The 24,639-nt window shown below is 36.8% G+C and overlaps 1 pseudogene; it reads right to left on the bottom strand.

Annotated features, from left to right (window-relative positions):
- Nucleotides 1-23,245, bottom strand: part of LOC105525214 — a 29,584-nt pseudogene extending 6,339 nt beyond the window's left edge.
- Between the last annotated feature and the right edge of the window lie 1,394 nt (nt 23,246-24,639).

Raw genomic sequence — 24,639 nt, 5'->3', positions numbered from 1 at the left:
TCTCAGCTGCTGGGGGATTCTGCAAACAAAACCTGCTTGTTTATCTTCAGATTTACATGTTTGGGAATGAGCTCTCTTGACAACTCCTTTATTATCCTTGACTAACAACTTTTAATTTTCATCTATTGTGCTTTGAAGTTACCTCATTTCCTTGAATATAATGCTTTTGCTTCTGTGTCTACTATGATTATTGCTTGAGGATGAGTCATTTTCAATTAGAAAAGGGGACACGTGGTTTTACTCTACCACAAATACCAAAGACCAATATTATAATAATAATTACTATATTATTATTATTTTTATTTATTTATTCCTTCTTTTTGCGACAGAGTCTCACTCTATCGCCAGGCTGGAGTGCAGTGGCACAATCTCAGCTCACTGCAACCTCTGCCTCCTGGGTTTAAGTGATTCTGCTGCCTCAGCCTCCCTAGTAGCTGGGACTACCTACAGGCACCTGTCACCGTGCCCGGCTAATTTTTGTATTTTTAGTAGAGTCGAGGTTTCACCATGTTGGCCAGGATGGTGTCGATCTCCTGACCTTGTGATCCACCTGCCTTGGCCTCCCAAAGTGCTGGGATTAGAGGCGTGAGCCACTGCACCCAGCCTGGTTTTATTTTTTACTTTATTTTTTGACTGGTAACAGTGGAACTTACTCAAATGTGCCTTAACATAGGCACTGGGGCTTGTCCACGGTCCTCTTGATAATAAGACCTGGACATTCTGCCAGTTTTTCTTGAGCAATGACACCAGGAAGTTGACAGCCAGGTGAATGTTATACACAAGTTCATCGTCTGTCATCTTCACGTGACCAACAGCCACAGCCAGAGGTAACACCTTCTTCATTTGGAACATCATTGTAAACTTCACCTCGTCCACTTTGGCCACCATGTTTTCCTTGTGTGTGAGTAAGGAAAGGAACTTTCCTGCCTTATTTAGGCCTGGGCCGAGGATTCGTGGGATCTGCTTGATCAGAGACTCTGAGGCCAAAATTGCATCATACTTCTTGGCTAGCTTCTTGACCAGTTTCTTATTCTTGTTTAGTTTTTTCAGTGCCTTGATATCCATGTGGGGAATATCCACGACCTTGGGCTCCTTGTTGCTTCCCCAGGACCCACACGGAGAACTTGGGACGGGGAGTGGACTTAAGTGTGACTGTGCCTGAGAAGCGCTTGTCCTTCTGGGCATAATTCTTCAAGATGATTTGCAACTACACCGTATCCAGGAACTTGAGGCGTTTGTGCTGGTTCCGGTGCACAACTTCCCGCACTGCCTCATAAATGGTGTCGCGAGAGACTTTGCTACTCACGGCTTCTCAAGCCGAACTAACTGGAGAAGAGTCTATTATTATTTTATAATAAAGTTCATATAGCATGGCATCTACTCTGGAAGTTTGGGCTGTTCTTATGGAAAGAGGCTTAAACCCATTGTCTCTGAAGAAGTAAGAGTGCTAACAGGATGGCTCTTCATACGAGTGAAACTGAGAATTTGCATGGATTACTTGTGTTGGTTTGTTAGTCTACCTGCCCTCTGCAATGCGTAAAATCACTTTGCCAAGTTAATAAAGGCCCCTGGAGTTGCTGGAGTGATGATTAGATGGGTTTCTGCCTGCAGAGAATTCATATCAGCAATAGATCTGCTGGCAGCATTTGTGTTGTTCAACTTTTAGAAAAAAAATTAAGTAATAAACTTAAATATCAGTGGTTTGAATAAGAAATGTACAGTATGGTATTTAGGGGAAAGAATTAGCATTAGATAAATTTTCTGTGTTTCCAAAGGTAGAAATATTCTCACCATCCTCCCACTTTAATCAAGCCACCAATTGCCATTTTACCTATTTAATTACAGGCTTCCTTTCGAAAGATTGGCTGCTGAGGAATTAGATTCCAGGGTCACTGAACCCGTGTGAGCAGCCTCACCTCTGAGTGCCACAGAGGGTGCTCATTCTCAATTCAAAGGCTTGTCTACTTAGATCTCTGCTGCAAGCCCTAGGATGTAGTCAACCTGCAAAACATTGCTCAGAAAGAAAGTTACAAGTGCTCGACCAGCCCCTGTGAGGATATTGAATTCAGTTCTTATTTTTAATCATGTCTAAAGATGGGATCTCTTATTTTCATTTGTTATGATAAAACCCATCTTTCATTCTGAAAGGTAAATCAAAGCAAGAACAAAATAGTGTATTCAGTGCCTCTGACGGTTTATACATGATATGGACATATTTTAGAATTGTAAATATGAATGTGAATTTTTGTACGAGTGTAAACTGATACTGATACCAAGAAAAATTTATCCCTTCCATTGTCAAAGAGAATAGTGTTAAAGTAGTTTCTCTCTGTCTATCACTGTTCTTTTTTTCTGACATAAGTAGGTTTTAATATGTTTGTTTTAGCCTCTGAAGACTCGTAGATATGCATAAACTGATCTGGGTATCATTCTATTTCACAAATCAATGAACAAAGCTGTCCTCCTGAAAAATTATTGAAAACTCTTCATTACAAATGACAATAAAGGAAACTAGAAGAACCAGATGGAGTTCTAAATCCCAAGTGGGTTTTTTGAGCATCAGAATAGGCTGAGGTAAAATAAATAAATAAATAATAAATAAAGCCAACTCTGTTTGACTTGCAAATTTGTTATGAAATAAATATGGAATGCTTCAATGCTGGCTTAACCAGCCCTTCTTCTCTGAAATAATATTGCGAATTTATTTAGCTTCTTTCCTCCTTGAAGATTCTCAAACATTCTATAAGTTATGAGTAGAGATGTTCCCCAGAGAGACAGAAAAAGAACCTAGCAGAAAGGGGCAGTAAATATTTCCAGCCCTTCAATGATGTTAGAAACTATTTGAATTCAGGATAGTGACAATATTCCTTCCTCCAACATATGTATTAGGCAGTTTCCCAGGTTTTATAGTTGAATAGTTCATGTTGGAATAGCAAGTCACCATACCAAAAAAGTCTTTATTTAGAATTTCTTGGTAAAAAGGAAGAGAAAACTTTTATTTATACTATTAAAAAAAGGAAACAGTTTTCTAAAAAGTGACTTCTTATTGACACTATCTAATGTGAAAGAGTTTTGAAAACATTTTGGCACATTTCAATATTTCAATTGGATTGGAGAAGACATCCTTCAAATGGTAAACATATTTATTTCAGAGCCTTCCCCAAGAGGAAGGCTCACTTTGTTGTCTTGTTCTTCAGGAATTTAAGGGAGTGATACATCTTTCTGTCTTATAATCTCTGTTGATCCAAATTCACAAATATTTAGCCTATGGAATTCAGCACTATGTTTTGCTCAAATTGGATTGCAGTGAGCTTTTCTAGAACAAGTTAGATCTTTATCTCCTTCCTTTCCTGGACTTGAAGGTTTTGTAATCACTCAATTGGGTTCTTCTTGCCTGCCTGCTGCCCAGAAAAAGCTAATACACCGAGAACAGCAGGAATGCTTGCAGCAAAGAAAGAGTTTAAAGATCACAGGGCCTGCCAAGTGGAAGGATAGGAGATAATCTTAAATTTGCCTCCCAAGAATTTGGGGACTAGTGTTTTTCAAGGATAGCTTGGCAGTCAGAGGACTAGGGAATGAGGATTGCTGATGAGGTGGGTCTGGGATGAAATCCTAGGGGGTTGACACTTTCTTATTGTGCTGAGTCAGTTACTGGGTGGGGGTTACAACTACAAGATGTTAGTTGGTCTGTATAGAATGCAAGGTCTGAAAAATATCTCAAACACTAGTCTTAAAGTATTTACAGTAGTGATGTTATCCATAGGGGCAATTGAGGAAGTTAATCTTGTGACTATTGGCTGTGATACTCCTGAGTAGTAAGTAGTTTTAAAAAAAGTAAGTTATAAAACAATGACTTCTTAGAGTTTATGCCAACAAAAGAAGCAATGGCTGGTTAGAGTTTCACTATGCCTACAGCTTAGCAGAATTCAGGCCCCTACCTACTCCAATTCTAACCTTGCAGCCCTTCTTTTGTTTTACAAAGGTGGTTTCAGCCCCTGAGCAAGGAGAAGGTTAGTGTTTGGAAAGGACCTTTATGATCTTTGTTTTAGGCTTAAACTACAAATGAAATTCCTCCAATAGTTAACTAAGAATGAGCAAAGACAGTTATCTTGCAAGGTTAGAAATAAGACTGAGTCAGTTATGTTAGATTTCCCCCACTGACATAAATTTCATAAAAGTGGTTTCAGCATTGCTTTGGGTTCTTAGATCACTCTTAACCTCCTGCTGGCCTAGGACATTCTACATATACTTTTAAGCAACTCCATCAACTACTGTGTTATGTAAATGCCTGGAGTTAATTTAGTTTTGGTATTCTTTATTTCAAGGATTTATTAACATTTACATTTTGGGAACATAATAATGAGAAAGACACTCCCTGACTTCAGTGTGCTTACACACTACCAGGCAAAAAATTAAGACATGATATTAATAAAATACTTTAAAGAAAATACATATGCAAAAGCAAAGCATAAGTCATAAGTAAAGTCATAAAGAAAATACATAAGTCATAAGCAAAGCAGCATAAGGATTTACAGGGAAACTATTCTTCTGATCAAGGTAATTAGTAATTAACACTTCAACTAGACATGTAGGCAATATATCTGAGTTGGATTGTTCAGTGGCAACTCTAAGTTTAGATACAATAGGCAAGATGTTCCTGGAAATAGGTAGCTGTGAAGAGCTATTCCCATATCTAAATTTCCTTCCATAAATTCATGAGAGAGTACCACAAAGAGATTGTTACTCAGAGCATCCCATTTTTTCTTTTACATGTTAGGCTTTAATAATCTTAAATAAGCCAATGATTAAGTACAAAGAAATAAGCAACTGAGAAATCCTGTAAGATGGAGCCAGGCTAATGCAAAGCATCATTCTGATTGAGCAAGGTGATGCTGGATACTCCTTATTATACTCACCCAAGGTTCAATTCCAAGAAAACTCTGTGGGGCAGGCCAGGCAAAGTTGGTGCAGCCTCTGTTTATTCATTCCTGCTGATTCACGACCCCAAACAATGCCTATGTCTTTTCTGAGTAGTCCCAGGGTTTGCTGCAACCCTAGTATAAATATTCCAAGACAGGTCTGATTCTCTAATAAATGTAAGTAAATAGATTCTGATCTATAAGATGTGATTTATGAAACATACAAATCTTTCCTTGCAAAGCTATTACTTTCTCATCGTTTTCTCCCTATGTCCGAAATCACATACCTTCAGGAATAATATTTTAATTTAGAGATAAATTCGTTATAGGTTGACACACATATATTTCAAATAGGTTCCCCATTAAATCTAATCAGTCATTTATACCTCAGTGTAAATTAATTTAATTAGATATTTTACTCAGAGAAAAATTTAATGCAAAGTAAAAGAAGGGAAGAAATAACATTTGTTAGGACTAGACAATTAAATACATTTTTTTCAAGTAGCCCATAAACATAGTGGATTCTGCATCATTATTAAAATGGACTCTAGAGTTCAAACTGGCTCAAGTTAACCCTGCGAGTAGTAGAAGCAGTATGTATCCAGGTCTGTGTCAATATAAGTTAAATACACTTGAAGATGAGAAAGTAGGAAGAAGAGGGAGAGGGAGACATGAGGAGTCAGAGGATTCAGAGATCAGTGTTGCCAAAATTTTTGCTTACATTCTATATTTATGCAGCATACCCTGTTGGAAGAGCACCCTTGAATAAAATACATAAGTAAAATTTATTTCTGTGCAGTAGTACCTAAGGGAAATGATTATAAGCTGTATTTTGATTGCACATGATGCAATATGAACATCTGTATCACATGTAGATAGATAAACTTGAGTGATAAAGGCTAAACAAAAAATATAAAATAGCAAACAGCAACAATATTTTTTCTCCTTGCAATCTCACTCTCTTATTTGTAAATAAAACAAAAAGAATATTCATAGATTTTCACTTCGGGGACTATAAAGATGCCAGAGACTGGTTGATTCTATCATTTAGAGTAGCCATAAGTAGGTGGTAGCTTGAGTTTACCATTCAGATGAATGGTAGATATTGTGCAACTGCTCAGAATAAAACTGTTTAGAAACAGTTCTGAAAAGTAAATTTGGGGGAGCGTATTTCCAAATGAATTATTGTGCTGGCTTTTGGTCATAGAGTTGAAAGATCTCCAAAATAGAGCAGCATTTCATTGTCTTCTCTACATATGTGCTAGTTGAGACCTTGGTAATAATGCTATATTAAGAGCATAAAAAACCATTTTTTATGGTTTTTCCCATAAAAAAAGTCATAAAAACCCTGGCATTTTCCCGGGTGTTGTATGTATACTTCTGGCGTTATAGAAGATGATTGTTTTGTGCTAGTGGTGGTGGTGGTGGTGGTGTGTGTGTGTGCATATGTATGTGTATATGTAAATATATATATATGCACACACATATCTGAAGAGTTCATTATTGTACTAAATAATAAATAGGCCTTTGTTTAAAAGGAATATTCTATAAGATAAGGCTAAGTTCACTTAAGTATTCAAAGTTTGTGAGTTGATTAAAAATATTACATTAGTAGTGTAGGTGATATCCAGATGTGACAAGAATTGTGATAGTAAAACATGAATTAAATGTGAAGAAAAATAGTATCATAGTAGACAACAAGCCATTGGAGGCCAGGGAACTTAGAATCCTTATTTGCTGTCCTTTGTATAAAGCCTCGCACATAGCTGATGTTCAATAAATTTTGAATGCATTAATACTAAATGAATGTTTAAAAGTTAACTTTGCCTCTACTGTGAGTTTGTGGAAATTGTTTATTCCTTCTGAACTGTCGAGCATCAATCTATTGAAAGAAAATGATAATTAGAGTCCCCCAATTTCACAAGGCTATTGTAAAATGCAAATACAATAACATAAATAAAAGTACTTTACAAACTGCTTAATATCATACAAAATAAAATTTTATATTGTTTCTAATTCACATATCATAGGTTGACAACCTAGGTAAATTACTTACTACACCATTTCTCTTAGCGTTAGAGACCATAAATGTGTCATGAAAAAATTCAATACTCCAGGGGCATGTTAGACATTTTTATGTAAGTGCTACAAGAAATGTATCCTAGTCCCTGGTGTTTTATCCAACCACACAAAGTTTTTTAGCTTTAGAAGTAAAATGAACTTAAATAACTTAGCTACATGCATCATACACACATGAAATACGCAATTGGCTATGAGCATTAGAGACTTGCAGTGTTCATAATTGTCATTATGGAAAGTTGCTCATGTACAGCTAGATTGTCTCCATCACATAACCTTGGTGTGGTAGATTAAAGACAACCACAAATTCTTTGTTACCCTTCTCATTGAGAAGTGGACTCTAATTCTCCTTCTCTTCAACCAGGACTGGCCTTAGTGAATACTTTGACCAACAGAATATGGAGCGAGCTTCTGGGTCCACTCCTTAAGAGACCATCAGCTTCCACTTCTTATGTCTAAAAATGCTTTCTTGGGAAGTCCTGAGCCATCCGCCATGTGACACTATGATGTCCCTAAGACTGCTGTCTGTAGAGGCCATTTATTAACTCTCTGAAAGACAGTTCTGGCTGAGCCCAGCCTGATGGCTATCCTTAACAAAAACCCAGTCATGAGTATCAAGTTGTCTCGGACCTTCCAGATCAGGCTCGGTATTCTGCCAGCTGAATAGTCAGGTACCTCTGTCAACATCGTGTAGAACTGAAAAGTTCTCCAGCCCTTCTATTTCATTTTATTTATTGAGATGGAGTCTCGCTCTGTTGCCCAGACTGGAGTGCAGTGGCACCATCTTGGCTCACTGCAACCTCTGCCGCCTGGGTTCAAGTGATTCTCCTGCCTCAGGATAGTGATTCTCTCCCAAGTAGCTGGGACTACAGGCATGTGCCACCACGCCTGGCTAACTTTTGTATTTTTAGTGAAGACGGGGTTTCTCCATGTTGGCCAGACTGGTCTCAAACTCCTGACTTCAAGTGATCCACCCACTTCGGCCTCCCAAAGTGCTGGGATTACAAGTATAAGCCACTGTGCCGGGCATCCCTTCTTGATTCCTGACCCACAAAATTGTGAAATAAAATTAAGAAGTTGTTCCATTAAGTATCGGGGTAATTTGTTATACAATAATAAAAGACAAGAACACTCAGCTCACAGTCCATAAGATTTTCTTCCTCCATAATAATTCCATGTAATGTGTGTGCTATGTATATTTGCAAAAGATCTCTTATTTGCCACTTTTCTATTTCTTATATCCTATATTCATGCAAATAAATCAATGGATTGTGGAAATGCAGAAGTAGTAAAGTAGTAATTTTAATGAAAACATTACAGCTTCAAAAATAACATTAGAATGAATATTGAAGGAGATTCCAATACAAACACAAGGTTTTTATGTACTAAGGGTTTTATGTACACAGGGTTTTTATGTACATACTTTTTTATGTACTGAGATAAATGAGACTCTGAGTATGATATGTAATTGGAAAAAAGAGGTAAAATTGAAAGTATGAAAACAAATATTTTAAAATTCAGACTGGTGTGTTCACTGTTAAGAAATTTTGTCAAATGGTAGCATAGAATTTACTGAGTCTTTGTGTTATTTTCGAATGAATCAAAGTAACAACTCTAATCCAAATTAGTTTTTCTTTAACAAGTGAAAAACAATGCTTTCAAGTAAACATTATGGCCATGAAGCATCATTCAAAATTGCTCTCTTTGTAACTAAAATGAGATTTAACTTGCATTGAAACAGAAAAGCTTGTAATATCACCTGAAAAGTTATTAGCAAACATCATGCTCTGAACCTTATCCCTAAAATTCCATTTCAAGCGACAATAATGGATATTACATAATAGCAATGTCATAGAGTATAGAAATACAATTACTGGTTTGTGAATTTCTGCCAGTAGAACAGACAGTTGACCTTATATTTAGATAAGTTAAAGTACAAAACAGGAATCTGTGTGATGCCTTAAGTGATAATATATAAAAGAGATGCTCAACAACTATGCCCTTTTTATCATTGATAGTATAAGCTATATAGGGGAAAATAGTTTTGGTTTACTTTATCATTATTTTGTAAACCATGATATAGGCTCCTACCATTTCATTAGACTGAGCGGAGACTGTGTAGGTATGTCCCTGCTCTGTGTGGTATGTGCTGTTATGGAATAAACACTGCTTTACTCACAAAGAAACGTGGTGGTCAATGATACACTTCCTCATGTCTATTCAGGATGGACACGAACACTAAGCATTGGGATTAAGATTGAGTTTTAGTTATTAAGAGTTAGTACTTTTATCATGTTATTTGAAGAAACATTCCACAGTTTTGTTATACTGACCATCTAGGGAATGTTGGTTACATGTAAAGTGAGCAATTAAGAGATTTCAAATATTTATTATTAATTTTGATAGCTCAATAGTTTTATTTCAGGTGGCTTAGTCAAGTGATGATATATTCAGATTTTAAATTATGAATCACTCACTTTACAGGCAAAAAGAAAGGAAGTTTTTAACTTTAAGGCAATATAGGGATTTAATAAGACTGAATTAATTATTGTGGAAATAATTAAGTTTTTAAATGTTTTTATGTAGTTATTAAGGCAAAATAAAATGCCCATGATGTAGTAGAAATCTCTCTCTACAGTTTCTTCCCAAATCAAAACATTCAAAATTCTCCTTTTGAAAGCAAATGCTTATGGTTTTTTCATCTGACAGGATCCTGAGATTAGACTTCATGAAAAAAATTACTTCAAATTTCAAGGTCTATTTCAAAGTAAATATTCAAAATTAACTGTCAGTGACTCAAAAGCTTGTATCCATTCCAATAGCCTTTAATTATGTTGTGGGTTTCTTTTTTTATTTGGTATACATGGAATAAACACAGAAAACTTAATTGGTATCTGACCAAAATATCACCTATTCATTATTGAGTCAAATATTTTATAGGTTTTTTGGTGAAAGTTGGTGAACAATGTCACCCTTTTAGTGAAACAAAATAAAAATTTTACTAATTTAAAACTCTGTGTTCTTTTTATGGAAAGTATGTCCCATTCCTTCAGGAAAAGGCAAAATATAGGAAGAAAGAGGAAGTCAGTAGTTAGGGTGAAGAGCTGCGTGGGTGTCTGATGTAGAGGAGCAGTATGAAGACTTCTTGAAGTGTTCGCAATGCTGGGCATTCTATCAGTGGTGGTGGTTACAAGTGTGTAAGAACTCATGGCACTCTATGCCAAAAAGGGTAAACTTTTCTGTGTGTGTGTGTGTGTGTGTGTGTGTGTGTTCGTGTGTTTTTCTGAGATGGAATCTCGCTGTGTCACCTAGGCTAGAGTGCAGTGGTGCCGTCTCAGTTCACTGCAACCTCCGCCTCCCGGGTTCAAGAGATTCTCATGCCTCAACCTCCAGAATAGCCAGGATTACAGGTGCCCATCACCACAACTGGCTAATTTTTGTATTTTTAGTAGAGACGGGGTTTCACCATATTGGACAGGCTGGTCTTGAACTCCTGACCTCAAGTAACTCGCCTGCCTTGGCCTCCTTGGTGGGATTACAGACATGAGCCACTGTGCTCAGCTGTTTGTAATTTTTAAAAAATAAAATGAATCTATTTTAAAGTGATACAGAATGAAGTGTTCATATTTGCATTAAACTCTCATTGATTTGTCTGAAATATTGAAATACAATTTTTCTTTTCTCTCTTTCTTTTTTTTTCTTTTACAATAGATTTACAGAATGTATGAGTCTTTATCTCCTTATTCAGGCTATCATGAAATCCTAGAGTTTAGGTGGAAGGGAATGAGGAAAGATACTAGAAGCAATAAAAACAGAAGTAGAGCTATGAAACCCGTGGAAGAGTTGGAAGGCATGCCTGTTCTGCTGAACTAAATATAGTGAAGTTCTTCTCAGCACTGATGCCCAGGTACAAGTAAGCACATCTGGATTTGATGGTAACATGCTCACAGAAAGACACCAAGAAGCAGTGGATAAAATATTCTGTTGTCACACTCAGAATATTTTACAAAATATTCTGTCTCTACATGAAAGTTGCCTAGTATTTATTCCTGGAATTGCATTTTCTTTAGTATTCACTACTTAAATGTATTACCTTCTTTAGATAAAAACCAGGAGACTAATGATTAAAGTCCCTTTTGTCTTTCCTTCCTTCCTCAATATTCTTCTGATAAAAGAATATTTACTTAAAAAGTGCTTCAGGTACTAAAGCAATTGGTCAGATCTTAGAATTACTTCCCTAACAATTGAATTTAAAGCATCTGTTGGAAGCAATGTAACAATCGCCATAGTAAGAACGGAGCTGTGGAGAGACAGGAGATTAAGAATCATAAGGTTCCATGCTAAACCCAGTTTTGTCATTTGTGGGATGACCTTTGGTGACAATGATTATGATGATGATCATGACACTGATTTCTTAATCCCAAATCCAAGAACACTGGGATTGGGTTTGAAGATACTGGACCTGAAAATAATAGACTCTGCTCAGTTCAATGCACAGGATTATTAAACACCAAGAAAGTCATGGGTTCTGGAAATGGATACTGGTGATGACTACATAACACTGCGAAAGTATTTAGTGCCCCTGAATCGGACACTTATCCATGGTTAAAATGGTGAGTTTTATGTATATTTTGCCACAGTAGAAAAAAGACATGAAAACGGCATAGGCAAAGGATATACCTAATACAAGCCTGTTTCTCAAGTGACCCCTTTTTAATCTTTATGATTAAAAAGATTCTGTGTGGAACCCTGGAATCCAGGTGGAACCATGATAATAGTCAGCAGCTTCAGGAATCTGCCACACCTGAGAATCCCTCCAGGAGCATCTTGAGTTTTATCCTCCCCTGTGCAGAAGAGCCACCTGAATGCCCAAACACAATTTCTAGCAAGTAAGACAATAAGTTTGCCATGAGGTCAGCCACATTCCCCAGGCCTAATGTCTTGATAACAGGGCTGAAAAATTCCTGGTGCACCAAAGTTGTTCAATCTCCTTTTCCTCATCTTTGCTGCTCATTGAGAAACCTATTTTGCTTGTGTCTATGCAGCAAAACCTGGGAATTTTCACTGATGCTCATGTCAGCTTGTCCACAGTCAGGCATGATACACACACACACACATAAAACCATTACAGTGGTATGAGCTCCTTCTCCTGTCTAAAATTTTCTATGTGAAGGGAGCTTCATTATTATAACACTCTTGGTTCTTCATGCACTTTTTTTCAAGAGTAGTAGCTTAATCAGATTACTGTGTTTGGAAAAATAGAGAGGCATAAGTAGCCCAGCTTCTTGCTAATTCATCATTCTTGGAAGCAGCTTTGCTCACATAGATTATGCATTATCTTTTGCTCCTTCATATTGTCTATTTTATAGGGACCTGCCTCTAGGTGGGGAGATGTCTGAGAGCCTGAGACTGGATAATTCTGTCTAGTTTCAGGGAGCACTGTTGGCTCTGTGTGTGTGTGTATACAACATTCTTCAATATCGGCTTTTCCAGTAAATAAAGCCAGGATTTTATCCTTCCCCCAGCCCCGCTATTCTCACTCCATTTGTTTTATTTCCAAGTTAGTTCAGAACTTAGGCAGACAAGAGAGATGCTATTTACTGAGCCTATCAAAACACCCCAACATCTGCTGCATGAATTAATGAGTTTGAAAAAGAGACAATGAATAAAATGTGGAAGGCCAGAACATAGGAGAAGTAATTGAGGCTTCTTACGTGCCTTGAGTGGGAAGGTGAACTTTGGAGATGCTTCATTAAAACAAATTGGATATTCAGTTCATAATGTGCAGGCCTTGCTCTTCCTGAACAAAGGCCTCAGAAACGGCGCAGGTCTCGGAAGGCTGATTGTCTTAGCAAAGGCTTGGGCCATACAAAACAGTGAGCAAGTTTCAGCAAGGAGATTGGGCTTCAGCAAAGATTTCAGAGTCCAGACCTCAGCTAAAATGCTGGCTTCAGGCCTTAAGAGCATTATCCAAACACCAGCTGGCCCTGACTGTATCAGCAAAGGCTGGAACATTTGCACATGCAGGCCACCTGGGGGCTACAGCAAGGTTGTGTGGGAAGTGGGGTCTCTGCTCATCTCTGCTGCTCACAGAGGCCTTATAAGAAGGCTCAGGTTTTCAATTAGACAGAAAAGAGAGTTTTACTGGCCTTTTTAACTTTGGAGAAAAAGCAATGTTTGATGCTTTTAAACTGCAAAGCAGCTGACTTCTACAGAACACTGTTGAAGTTCTTGCTTTAAATTGTTACTGCCAACTGGAATGTTTATAAGTGAAATAATAAGGTGTTTTGTTTTGTTTTCAAATAAACAGCACAGTATCAGCATAAGGGCAGGAATTGATCCAACTAGATTTTTATAAAGTTTATACTTGTGGATGCAAGGAAATTGATGAATGGAAGTTAACTATATGTTTCTCTTGCTTTTGTGAATTTTAATGCCAGGTCTAGGCACGTGGTCCTAGACACTATATCCCAAGTTGCTTTCTGCATTTTAGAGCTGGTGAAAATATTGTGGGCAGTTCACGTGGATTAAAATGGCTTGTTCATGTAGTCTCGAGAATGATCTCTATAAGTTAAGTACATAGAATTGAAACTAACAACATGGCTATTCACTAGCAATATTTCAATCTGTTACCAAACAGTGTCCACCCTCAATATGTCACTGGATTGACAAAGCTCTGGTGGTCAAAGGAGGAGTTAAAATTGGAATATGCTGGATGAATAAAGGAAGACACCTAAAATATACCATCTCTGATGGACTTTATTGGTCAATAAAATTTGACATAATTTGGGAATATCAAATAAAATAGAGATCAAATTTTCAGGTTTGGGTCTGGTGTTAATTTAATAATTGATTTTTGTGAACTACTTAGGAGCTTACGGGAAAAATCTACCCTGCATATCAACAGCCCCAGGAGAACCCTTAAAAGATTTGTACTTGCTTTATGTTGGAGGGTAGTTTTATGAAACTGGGAGCACTTGTCTCCTAATAAAACACTGATCTTCTCAAAAAAGACAAAGAAGGACAGTACGTGATGGTTCTGTACAGCAAAAGAAACTATCAACAGAGTAAACAGACAACCTACAAAACAGGAGAAAAAATATTTGCAAACTATGCCTCTGACAAAGGTCTAATATCCAGAGTCTTTAAGGAACTTAAGCAAATTAACAAACAAAAAATAAACATCTCCGTTTAAAAGTGGGCAAAGAACATGAACAGACACTTGTCAAAAGAAGATATACACGTGACCAAGAAGCAAATAAAAATAAGCTCAACATCACTAAGCATTCGAAAAATACAAATTGAAGCCACAGGGAGACACCATCTCACACAAGTCAGAGTGGCTATTAATAACATGTAAAAAAAATAACAGATGCTGGTGAGGCTGAGGGAAAAAGGGAATACTTACACAATGCTGGTGGGAGTGTAAATTAGTCCAGTCATTGTGGAAAGCAGTTTGATGAATTTCTCAACTTAAAAGAGAACTACCATTTGACCCAACAATTCCAATATTGGGTATATACCTTTAAGTCGTTCTACCATAAAGACACATGCACGCATATGTTCATCGCTGTTCACAATAGCAAAGACATAGAATCAACCTAAATGCCCATCAAGAGTAAATTGGATACAGAAAATGTGGTACATATACACCATAGAATACCATGCAGACATAAAGAAAACCAAGATAATGTCCTCTGCAGCAATATGGATGAAGCTGGAGGCCATTATCCTAAGTGAACAAACGCAGGAACAGAAAACTAAATATTGCATAGTCTCACTTGTAAGTGGGAGCTAAACACTAGGTACACATGGACATAAAGAAGGGATCAGCAGACATCAGGGCATAGTTGAGGGTGGAGGATGGGAGGAGGGTGAGGATCAAAAAACTACTTATAAGGTGCTACACTTATTACCTCGATGACAAAATAATCTGCACACTAAACCTTCATGACTTGCAACTTGCTTACATAAGAAACCTGCACATCTGCCCTAAATTTAAGATAAATGTTAAAAAAACAGCAACAAAACACTGATCTTGGTAGAGAGGAACAGCCACGACTTGAGTGAACCATGAGGTTAATGATTAAGATTAATGTGTTAAAAGAACAGATAGTTCAATTGTTTGGGGAAGAATCTTACTGCTTTTTTATTTTTTATTTTTCTCCAAGATGGAGTCTCACTCTGTTGCCCAGGCTGGAGTGCAGTGGAGCCATCTAGGCTCACGGTAACCTCTGCCTCCTGGGTTCAAGTGATTCTCCTGCCTCAGCCTCCCAAGTAGGTGGGATTACATGTGCCAGCCACCACGCTCAGCTTATTTTTGTATTTTTAGTAGAGATGGGGTTTCACCATGTTGGTCAGGCTGGTCTCGATCTCCTGATCTCAGGCGATCCACCCGCCTTGGCCTCCTAAAGTGCAGGGATTACAGGTGTGAGCCACCACGCCCAGCCAAGAATCTTCTTTCCCAGGACTGGAGTTTCCTTTCATGTGGAAGGCTCTCCATTAGCATAGCTCTCCGCACCTCTCTTCCTTCACTCATTCTTTTCAACAGAGGAGAGACATCATCCCTTTAATCAGTTGGAAAAAGAACCTGGACACAAGAGGCTATGAAAACATTAGGCTGTTTTCTTCTGTCAGACACATGATAGGGTTACATTTCTCTACCCAAATAAAGTCAGACCAGTTATTCCTTCCTCTTACCGTAAGGATCAGCAGCCTGAACTATTAAGCAGGATGGTGTTGTTGAAGAGAGTTCCCAACCAACCCCTGATGGACACGTAGTATGAGTCTCTGTGAGTGGAAAGACTTGCTACCCATATTGTTACGTAGCCTATTTTCACCAATGCAGAAATTAGCTCCTAGAAATGGAGTGATGTCTTAACAAAAAATCTAAACTATGTGGTATTGCCTTAAAGACTGGGGAACAGAGAATCAGGGAAATATTAAAGCCTGGAAATATTGTGAACCATGTTTTTCATTGACATAATATTTGATAGAAGGCACCACCTGTAATAACTAGACAGGCAGATAATATATCCAATGAACTTATTGGTCTTAGTGAAGAGTTTGGAAAAAAAGGACATATTACCATAAATTGGTGCTATTTGCTCCACTTGAACAGGTTCTATAATCACAGAAAAGGCTTATGAATTTGCAAAAAGAGAATGAAAATTGGGAAGAAGCTTGAAGGTTTATAAGGCTTATTACAAAGGCAAAATATAAAACTGAGACGTTCCTTGAGTGACAAAAACTTAAAGGTTGATATAACTCAGCATTGCTGGTGAGGATAAAATCAAGGATTTTACTTATCACAACAGTTATTAAAACCTGAAAAAAATAGGTTAATATCATGCCTAGCAATTCCCCTGAGTTTGACAATATGGCTCAGGGAATTAAAGCTAAAAGTATAGTTCTCAACACAAAGTTTCACAAGCTCAAAGTATTTAGTAAGTCCAGAGAATGAGGCATGCCTCTAAAAGAAAGGTGGTCCTGGTTATTGGTATCTGGATCCTACTAGAATCAAATGGAAGTCATTCTTCTGAGTTGTACTGTCAGGGAAGATATTAAACAATACAGAAAACATTCTTTGAGACCTAAAAAAATTACTCTTGAAGTGCTAACCTTCCTGAGCAGGAAGCAAGCTAAAAAGCTGCTCTACCTCCTAAGAGGATATGTCCTCTAATATCCTCATCAGATGTGGTCAAGAAAGATAATAAACAAATAGGACTTTTCCGAAAGTCAGAACCAGTTGCCATAGAAATTATTTGACTATGGAGCCTTTTCCAGGAATGAGAAGTGAGGACTAATCAAGGAATGGTTACCTTTGCCAGAGATAGGGCCCATCCAACATCTGCTCAGTGGGATTTAGAAGTGCTATGAACTGGTAACTACATGATATCTCCTCTCCTCCAACCCACCCCTTTTCAAATGAGAATGCTGAGGTTGTCCTATTTGCCTTCCAGCATTTTATACTCTATATGTGATTGTAGTGGTTGTGGCAGGATGAGGATTTAAAAATAAAATCACTTGTTTTTGTATTTCGTAGGTGTTTAGAACAAGAAGAATTATATCTGGTCCTGATATCAACATTTTCCCCATTACCTCTTGATGCGTTGACTACAAGTTCACCCAAAGATCCTAGACCTTGACTTGATGCTTTGACTTGATGGAACTTGGGGTGGCCTTCCTTGAAAAAGTGGTGAGTCTACTTTGTGTAAGGAGGAGAGTGAAGCAAATATTTAGTGGCAAGAAGGGAGAACTATTGAGGATGTTCACAAATATGCTGCTTGTCCTTCATTCTCTGCACAGAATAGAATCAAACCTCCCTGCCTACTTCGGTTTGTTTGAACATAAGGCTTGGTTTTGTCAATACAACGTGAGAAGAACTGGTGTGTGTCACTTCTGGCTGTGTGTGTTTCACCAAGCTTCCTTTACCATTGCCACAGCTACCTGCAGGGTTCCAGATATTGGGTACTCCATCAGCTTAAGTCCTAAAGTGAGATGCATATGGACCACATGCCTAAAACTGACGAACTGTAGAAATGTTGTGTGAGCCAGGAATAAACCAATCCTGCCTGATACTATAGCCCTGGTTTACTGCTGCTCTTGGATGCCATAAGTCTTACAGGTCCAGTGATGCCTGGAAGATGTAATCAGAAAGCCCCATTGTCTAAAGATGTAAGTTAAATTTTCCAGCCTGGCCTCTATAAATAACAAGATCTTATCAGTGAATTATTTGTATTATTCTTTTTTGTATGGAAATTCAAGTATAGAATAGAAGGACTGATCTGGAACACAACAAATGCAAAATTTTTCAGCAACATTTGTCGGGCACTATTCTTACAAATCTTCACAACTACTTTAATAGGGAGGTTTTGATTATTATTCTCATATCCTTACAGATATTGTCACTATTAACAGTTTTTAAAGAAGAAGAAACTAAGATACAGAGAAGTTAATTGTTGAACAAATTAGCTTCATTTCTTTTAGTTTATGATTTATTAAAAACTAAGATGCCCAGAAAAGTGAATGAAACATTATTCTTTTTTATTTGTACAACCAAGTGAGACTTTTTGGTTGTGTCTGCATTATGCTTTGAGGAATAAAGGAATTAGGCTTTTTAAGAATAAGAAATAATTGGCTACTAAATAAATAATTTACTAAAATAGAATTCCAGGCAAGTAAAGGAATCTGAAAATTTATTTTAAAATGTACTCATTAATAGCCTGTAAGACCAGAAAATTGTAAAACTCTGTAGCAGTTCATATTGTCTATTATGGGTAATAGTACATGGTGAAAATTTGATTTCACATTGATTGAATCATTAGACAAGTTAACTTTAAACATTCTTTGAAAAGTCATATCAATATGAATAGATGGATAAGTAGATATGCTGGTTGTATAATAAAATATTTTTAGAAGTATGTAGGAATCTTTGGGGGTAAGAGGTGCTGAACTTTTAAACACCATGGATACCTGCATGGACTTCTCTAGGGGTCAACACAATTCTGGTATAATTATGCCTGCCCTTGCACTGTCAAAAGTGTCACAATATAAACAATTGATTAGTGGTTACCCAAACTACATGCTATCTTTTGATCTGCTGCATGAATCTCATACCTGCTGTGAACTGAAAATTTGTGCCCTACTCTCATTTATGTGTTGAAATCCTAACTCCCAATGTGATGATATTTGGACCTGAGGCCTTTGGAAAATAATTATGGTTAAATTAGATCATGAGGTTGGAGCCACCATGATGAGATTAGTGCCATTCTATGAAGATGAAGGGAGCAGAGTGCTCTCTTTCCACCATGTGAGGATATAATAAGAACACCACCTTCTTCAAACCAGAAAGAATTATCTCACCAGACGCTGGATCTGCTGGCCTCTTAGCATTAGATTTCCCAGCCTTCCAGAATTGTGAGAATAAATTTCTGTTATTTAAGCCACCCAGTCTATGGTGTTCTTTTATAGCAGACTGAACTGACAAAGACGGTATCTTCCTTGTATTAAAAATAATGTACTGTGGAAATATAAGAGAATAATTACCAGCTAAGAGAGAGGGAAATGCAGTTCATGGTCAATTTTCTATCAAGATAAAATAATTTAAATGCACAATATAGGTGTGTTTCTTTGATATGGTTTGACTGTGTCCCCCACTCAAATTTCATGTTGAATTGTAATCTCAAGTTTTGTGGGAGGGACCTTGTGGGAAGTAATTGGATCATGGGAGTAAATTTTCCCTTTGCCATTCTCGTGATAGTGAATGGGTTTCCATGAGATCTGTGTGTACCACTTTAAAAGTGTGTACCACTTCCCCCTTCACTCTCTCCTGCTGGCATATAAAGATGTGCTTGCTTCCTCTTCGCCCTTTGGCCATGATTGTAAGTTTCCTGAGGCCTCCCAGCCATGCTTCCTGTACAGCCTGTGGAACTGTGAGCCAATTAAACCTGTTTTCTTTGTAAATTACCCAGTCTCAGGTAGTTCTTTATAGCAGTAGAGAAAGGACTAATACGTTCTTGTAGCAAAAAGATAGAAAGTGTTAGGACAGGACCTTGTGTAGTTTTCAAGGCTGATATAATAATGCATTTGGTCAACTAGGTGAATAATGCATTTGGTCAACTAGGTTGGGAGAGGATTATTGTGTTGTTGGGTGGGGTAAGAAGTTCTTGATCTCTGTTAACCTCTATATTTTTGGTGAGAAAAAAGCAGACTCATTTACCTTATCTCCAAAAGCAATCTTCAATCTAGTTTGGATACATAGTTGATTATGACTTTTATGAGTACTTAAGCTCTCAAAGCAATCATGTATTATCACATTTTCATATAGAAAGGCTATACCCACAAGTCTATTCTCCAAATATGTCCACTTTTAACCTTATTTGTAACCTTATTTCCCAGTATAAATTTACCTTGAATTGGTCTGAAGCCAGAATTTCTGAAAGAGTCAGACAACTAATAAAGTTAGAGCTTCAGCTGCACTTACTTCTCAGGCTATAAACCCATTAAGTTATGTTAGATGGAGGGAAAGTCTTCAACGTAAAAGGATTATGCAAAGAAATGCAATTAAGTAGGTGGATGGAAGCTCGCTATATTGTAAGAGTTCCCAATGTTGGAAATTTCCATTGTTTATACAATTTTGTCCTAATTTCTACATAATAAATCTTTGAATATCTTTTTCATTGTTAATCAGAATAATGTGCTTTGATCTCGACCCCTTTTCAATCAACATCTGCTTAATGAATCAGACATGAAGATAGACCCAATAGTTTTTGTAATAGACCATTTTATATTTGATACATTCTCATTAGCATTCATGTAAATTTTTTAAAGATCAAGAGGTCTAATACATATTTCAAGTGGTATATATCAGTAATTTGATCTTTCAAGAATGAAGATATAAATATTAAGGGATCCCAGTATTTAAAAGCATATTCAAGTAAAAAAGCCCTGGTAATTCAGAAGCAACTCAGTTAGGTATATTTACTATTCTATTTCAGGTTGTTTCCAATATTAAAGCCCTTTAGATTAGTGATCTGAGGTTAGGTAAGGAAATATGTCTCTAGTTAAGCCATTGCTGATCTTTCATATTTATATGGTGACTTAATATTTCCAAATAACTTTTATATACATTAAACCATTTAATCCTTGATATAGTCATCTGAGTCAGGATTGTTATCTTCACTTTTCATATGAGAATGTTCCAGCTGAAAATCATAGTCCAAAATTACATAGCCATGAAATGACAGATCTGAGACTCAAAATAAAAGATTTTGCTTCCAAGTTCTGTGCTCTTTTCAGAAAAGCATTGTTCTGGGTTAGTTGCAATATGTGTTTATAAAATTCAATATTTATGTCTGTTTAATTTTAAATAGAGGCCTGATGCTGCTTCTGTACTCATGGAAGAGGCTGGAATATTAACTGCATGTTAACTATGTATTAACTTAAAAGTAATCCATGCATATAGTTTGTATAGGTTGCTAGAATACATTGAAATTCATGTACTTCCTTGAAGAAATTCATCCTAAGATTAGAAAAAGTAATTATTGACCTTATGTAGCCATTCAGGTGAATGCCTCTGTTTTTCATGACTACAGGTCATAAAATGGGCTCAATTATATTCAAGCCCCATGGTACAAACAACCAGTGAAGTCTCAACTCTTCAGGCTGTCTTGTTCATGGCTGGCACTCTAAACTCTTTGCCTTGACCTATCAAAAATAAGACTTTTGGAAGTGTTTCTCTTCATGGCTTGACTCTTCCCTGTACTGTCCTCATTACGATTGGTGTTGTTGTATAGCATTGCATTCTGGCTTTCTCAACTCTCACTCATTTTAAAGTATTCCATGACATTGCTTCTATATGCTCTGGGTAAAAATTCTTGCTGTCTGTTCCAGCATTTCTCTGAGTTTTACTCCAGGTCTAAGAAATGAGCCAGAAAAATGGGAAATATCAAACTTGGGAGCTTCTACTTACACAAATAAAGAAATATTGGTCACAGCGACCTATTTTAATGATCACTTAAAAGTGAGAGCATATTTCAGAAGCCTAATTCACCTCATATTAAATACAATATTCATCTCTGGCCATCTGAAAGAGCAGTAGCTATCCAGCTGCTGCATTCCATTTTAGAAATGGCTGTCATTGCAGCAGTGGATGGATTAACACTTTCTTTATATATATCACTTTAAGATCAAAATTAAAATGCTCTGTGTAAATGTAAGTTCTTAACAACCATTTGCAGGATTGAGGACTTCTCCAATATAGGTTGATGTCAGATACATTAATAGTTCTGAAGAAGCCATTACAGTTTACGGTGTCAGTGATCTGATGAGAGAATATAATAGGAACATCATCTCTGTGACCCAGCAAAATATCATTTATACCTTTGATGAGATGAAATAAAAGACATTAAACTTATGGGATATCTTAAGGTACAAAGAATGGTAAGAGAATGTTAGGTGACCTTGTGAATCAATTCTGTCACTCTTTCCAGGAAGAGTAATGAAAAATAAAATGGCAAAATATTAACTCATTTATGAAGTCCTTTGAAAATATCTGGCAAGCTTCATGGACAATTAAAATAAAATAATTATAAATCATAATATGGTAGAAACCAACCACAGCATTAATAACCACACAGAATTTCTTCAAGCCCCTGAGCTAACTATCCAGTCATAATTTCTTTTTATTTTGAATTACACTATAAGAAACAGTCCCTTACTCCAATTCCTAGTCTCATAAGATTAGATATACAGCCATTTTGTATAATATAAGTTTGAAGTTTATTTTGTATATGAGTTTTACATATGTTTATTAAACACCCTCTATATACTTATATTTGCATATGTCTATCAATATATCCTTATATTTGCATACATCTATCAACCTAGCAAACAGATTCCATGAAGACAGAGTGACGGAGAACTAGCCTTTGTACCCCCGACTCAATTGTGTTTATTTGCTCTCCTTAGCTTCCTCCAGCTTTCTTTTTGCTTCTATAAATGTTTCGTTGATTTCACTTTTGAGAATCATTTTTGAATTTCTCTCGATCTGTTTGAGTTGTGTCTCAGTAAATATCAGAGGAGTGTCAGAATCAATATACGTAAGCAGCAGCACTCATAGGAAAATTAGATCTCAGTGTAAGTGAGAAACAATTTGGAAGAAAATACAAGAAAATAAATTAAGAGAGAAAAACCCCTCCCATGGCTACAAATTGTTTCCTACTGTATTTGCATTTATTTCAACAGGAGCAAATATGCTTTCTAAATGGGGCAGGATCAGATACACCCTTAATAGGAATCAGGGATGAGAATATAATATCTGTCCAATGGCAATGTGCTGCCTAGTTGTGTTCTTGTCGTAATTCTAATAGTTTTGTCCCTTGATATTTCAAAAATTTATGCTTTTGTAAAAGGGTTATGAAGACTTTCTTGTACATAAACTCATTAGAATCTCAAAATATATCTGTAAGGTAGGAAGAAATTATTATTATCTATATCTTTGAAATAAGAATATTAGAACAAAAAGACGCTATGTAACTATATTACCATTTTCCATGGTCACATATTTCATAAGGGGCAGAGGAGAGATTTGAAACTTAATTGTTGCTTTTTTATTTTTTCTGGCAGTTGAATTTGTCATTACTCTCTTAAACTGTCTACAAACACAGTGCATGGTTAAGAGCTGGCTAAGATTCTGATGATAGTTGGGAATGCTGTCCCTTACTGAGGACATCTGAACCAGCCATCTGGCCTTTTCCTAAGACTAAATGCTACAGAAGCTAACACTGATCAATAATAACATAGAAATAGAGAGCTCTAATTATTTTATGGGGAAGGTAAAATGTAAGGAGGCTATTTCCTTGGAAGAAGTGTGGAGGCCATTACGTGATCATATTCCACAATTTCCATACCTTTACAAGTTTATGTCAATCCAAATAGTCTCCAAAGCTGCTAGGGGAGGCAAATATTAGCTATGTTCTCAGTGTCATGTTTTTTATTAGAGATGCTGATAGAGTTGGAGTGGGAATCTTGATTGCAGGGAAAATAATTGCCATTTTGATACATTAGTGCTATTGAATAATCCTTCATCAGAACACGCATGCTGCCACAGTTTGCCTGTGTTTGCGCATATACACACACGCATGTGGGTGGTATGATACAGTTCCACTAGGCTCCTCTCCACACCCCTCCCAGCAACTCTAGGTGAATACTCAATGAAGTTTCCATGTACACCAGCAGAGCTGACTAATGATTTATCGTATCACCTTTGAATAGGCAAACAAGAGCCTGGGCAATGGGTGAAGATGAAACCCTGTCAGAACAAGAGATGATCCTGCCAACTGACATAAACCAAAACAAATTCTAAATCAATGTGGCTCTTCAGCCTCATCTTATACATACATCCTTAATTAAGAGAAAGGTGGGGTAGTTATGTAATTACTTTTTTGTTATCCATACCCTCTGTAGTTATTATCAGAACAAGAGGAAGGTCTATATTCCTCTCTTTCTGTCTCTTTTTCTCTCTGTCTTTTTCTCTCCCTATATTTTTTAATTTTAATTTTTTTAAATTAAATTTAAATTTAAACTAAATTTAAAATTAAATTTAGATTTACAGGAAAGTTGCAGACATAGATAGTTTCTATTCCTGTCACCTAGTTTCTCCTATTGGTAACATCTTACCATAATACGGTACATTTGTCAAAAAACAAAATTAGCCAGGCGTGGTGGCAGGCATCTGTAGTCCCAGCTACTTGGGAGGCTGAGGAAGGAGAATGGTGTGAACCTGAAGGTGGAGCTTACAGTAAGCCGAGATCACGCCACTGCCCTTCAGCCTGGGCAACAGAGCAAGAATCCATCTTCCTCTCTCTCTCTCTCTCTCTCTCTAAATACACACACACACACACACACACACCAACATCAGTACACCACCATTAATTAAACTTCAAACTTTATTCTAGTTTTACTAGTTTTTCTCTAATACCATGTTTCTGTTCTAGAATACAATCCAGGATGCCACATTACATTTAGACATCATATCTTCTTAGTTTTGTCTAGCCTGTGACTTTTCTTGTTTTTGATGACCTTGAGAGTCTTGAGGAGTAATGATAGGGTATTTTGTAGAATGTCCATATATTGGAGT

This window comes from Colobus angolensis, unplaced genomic scaffold (assembly GCF_000951035.1).
Source record: "Colobus angolensis palliatus isolate OR3802 unplaced genomic scaffold, Cang.pa_1.0 Scaffold52, whole genome shotgun sequence".
NCBI lineage: Eukaryota > Metazoa > Chordata > Mammalia > Primates > Cercopithecidae > Colobus > Colobus angolensis.
Note: the sequence above shows the minus strand (reverse complement) of the source record. Positions and strands in the feature narration are given on the sequence as shown.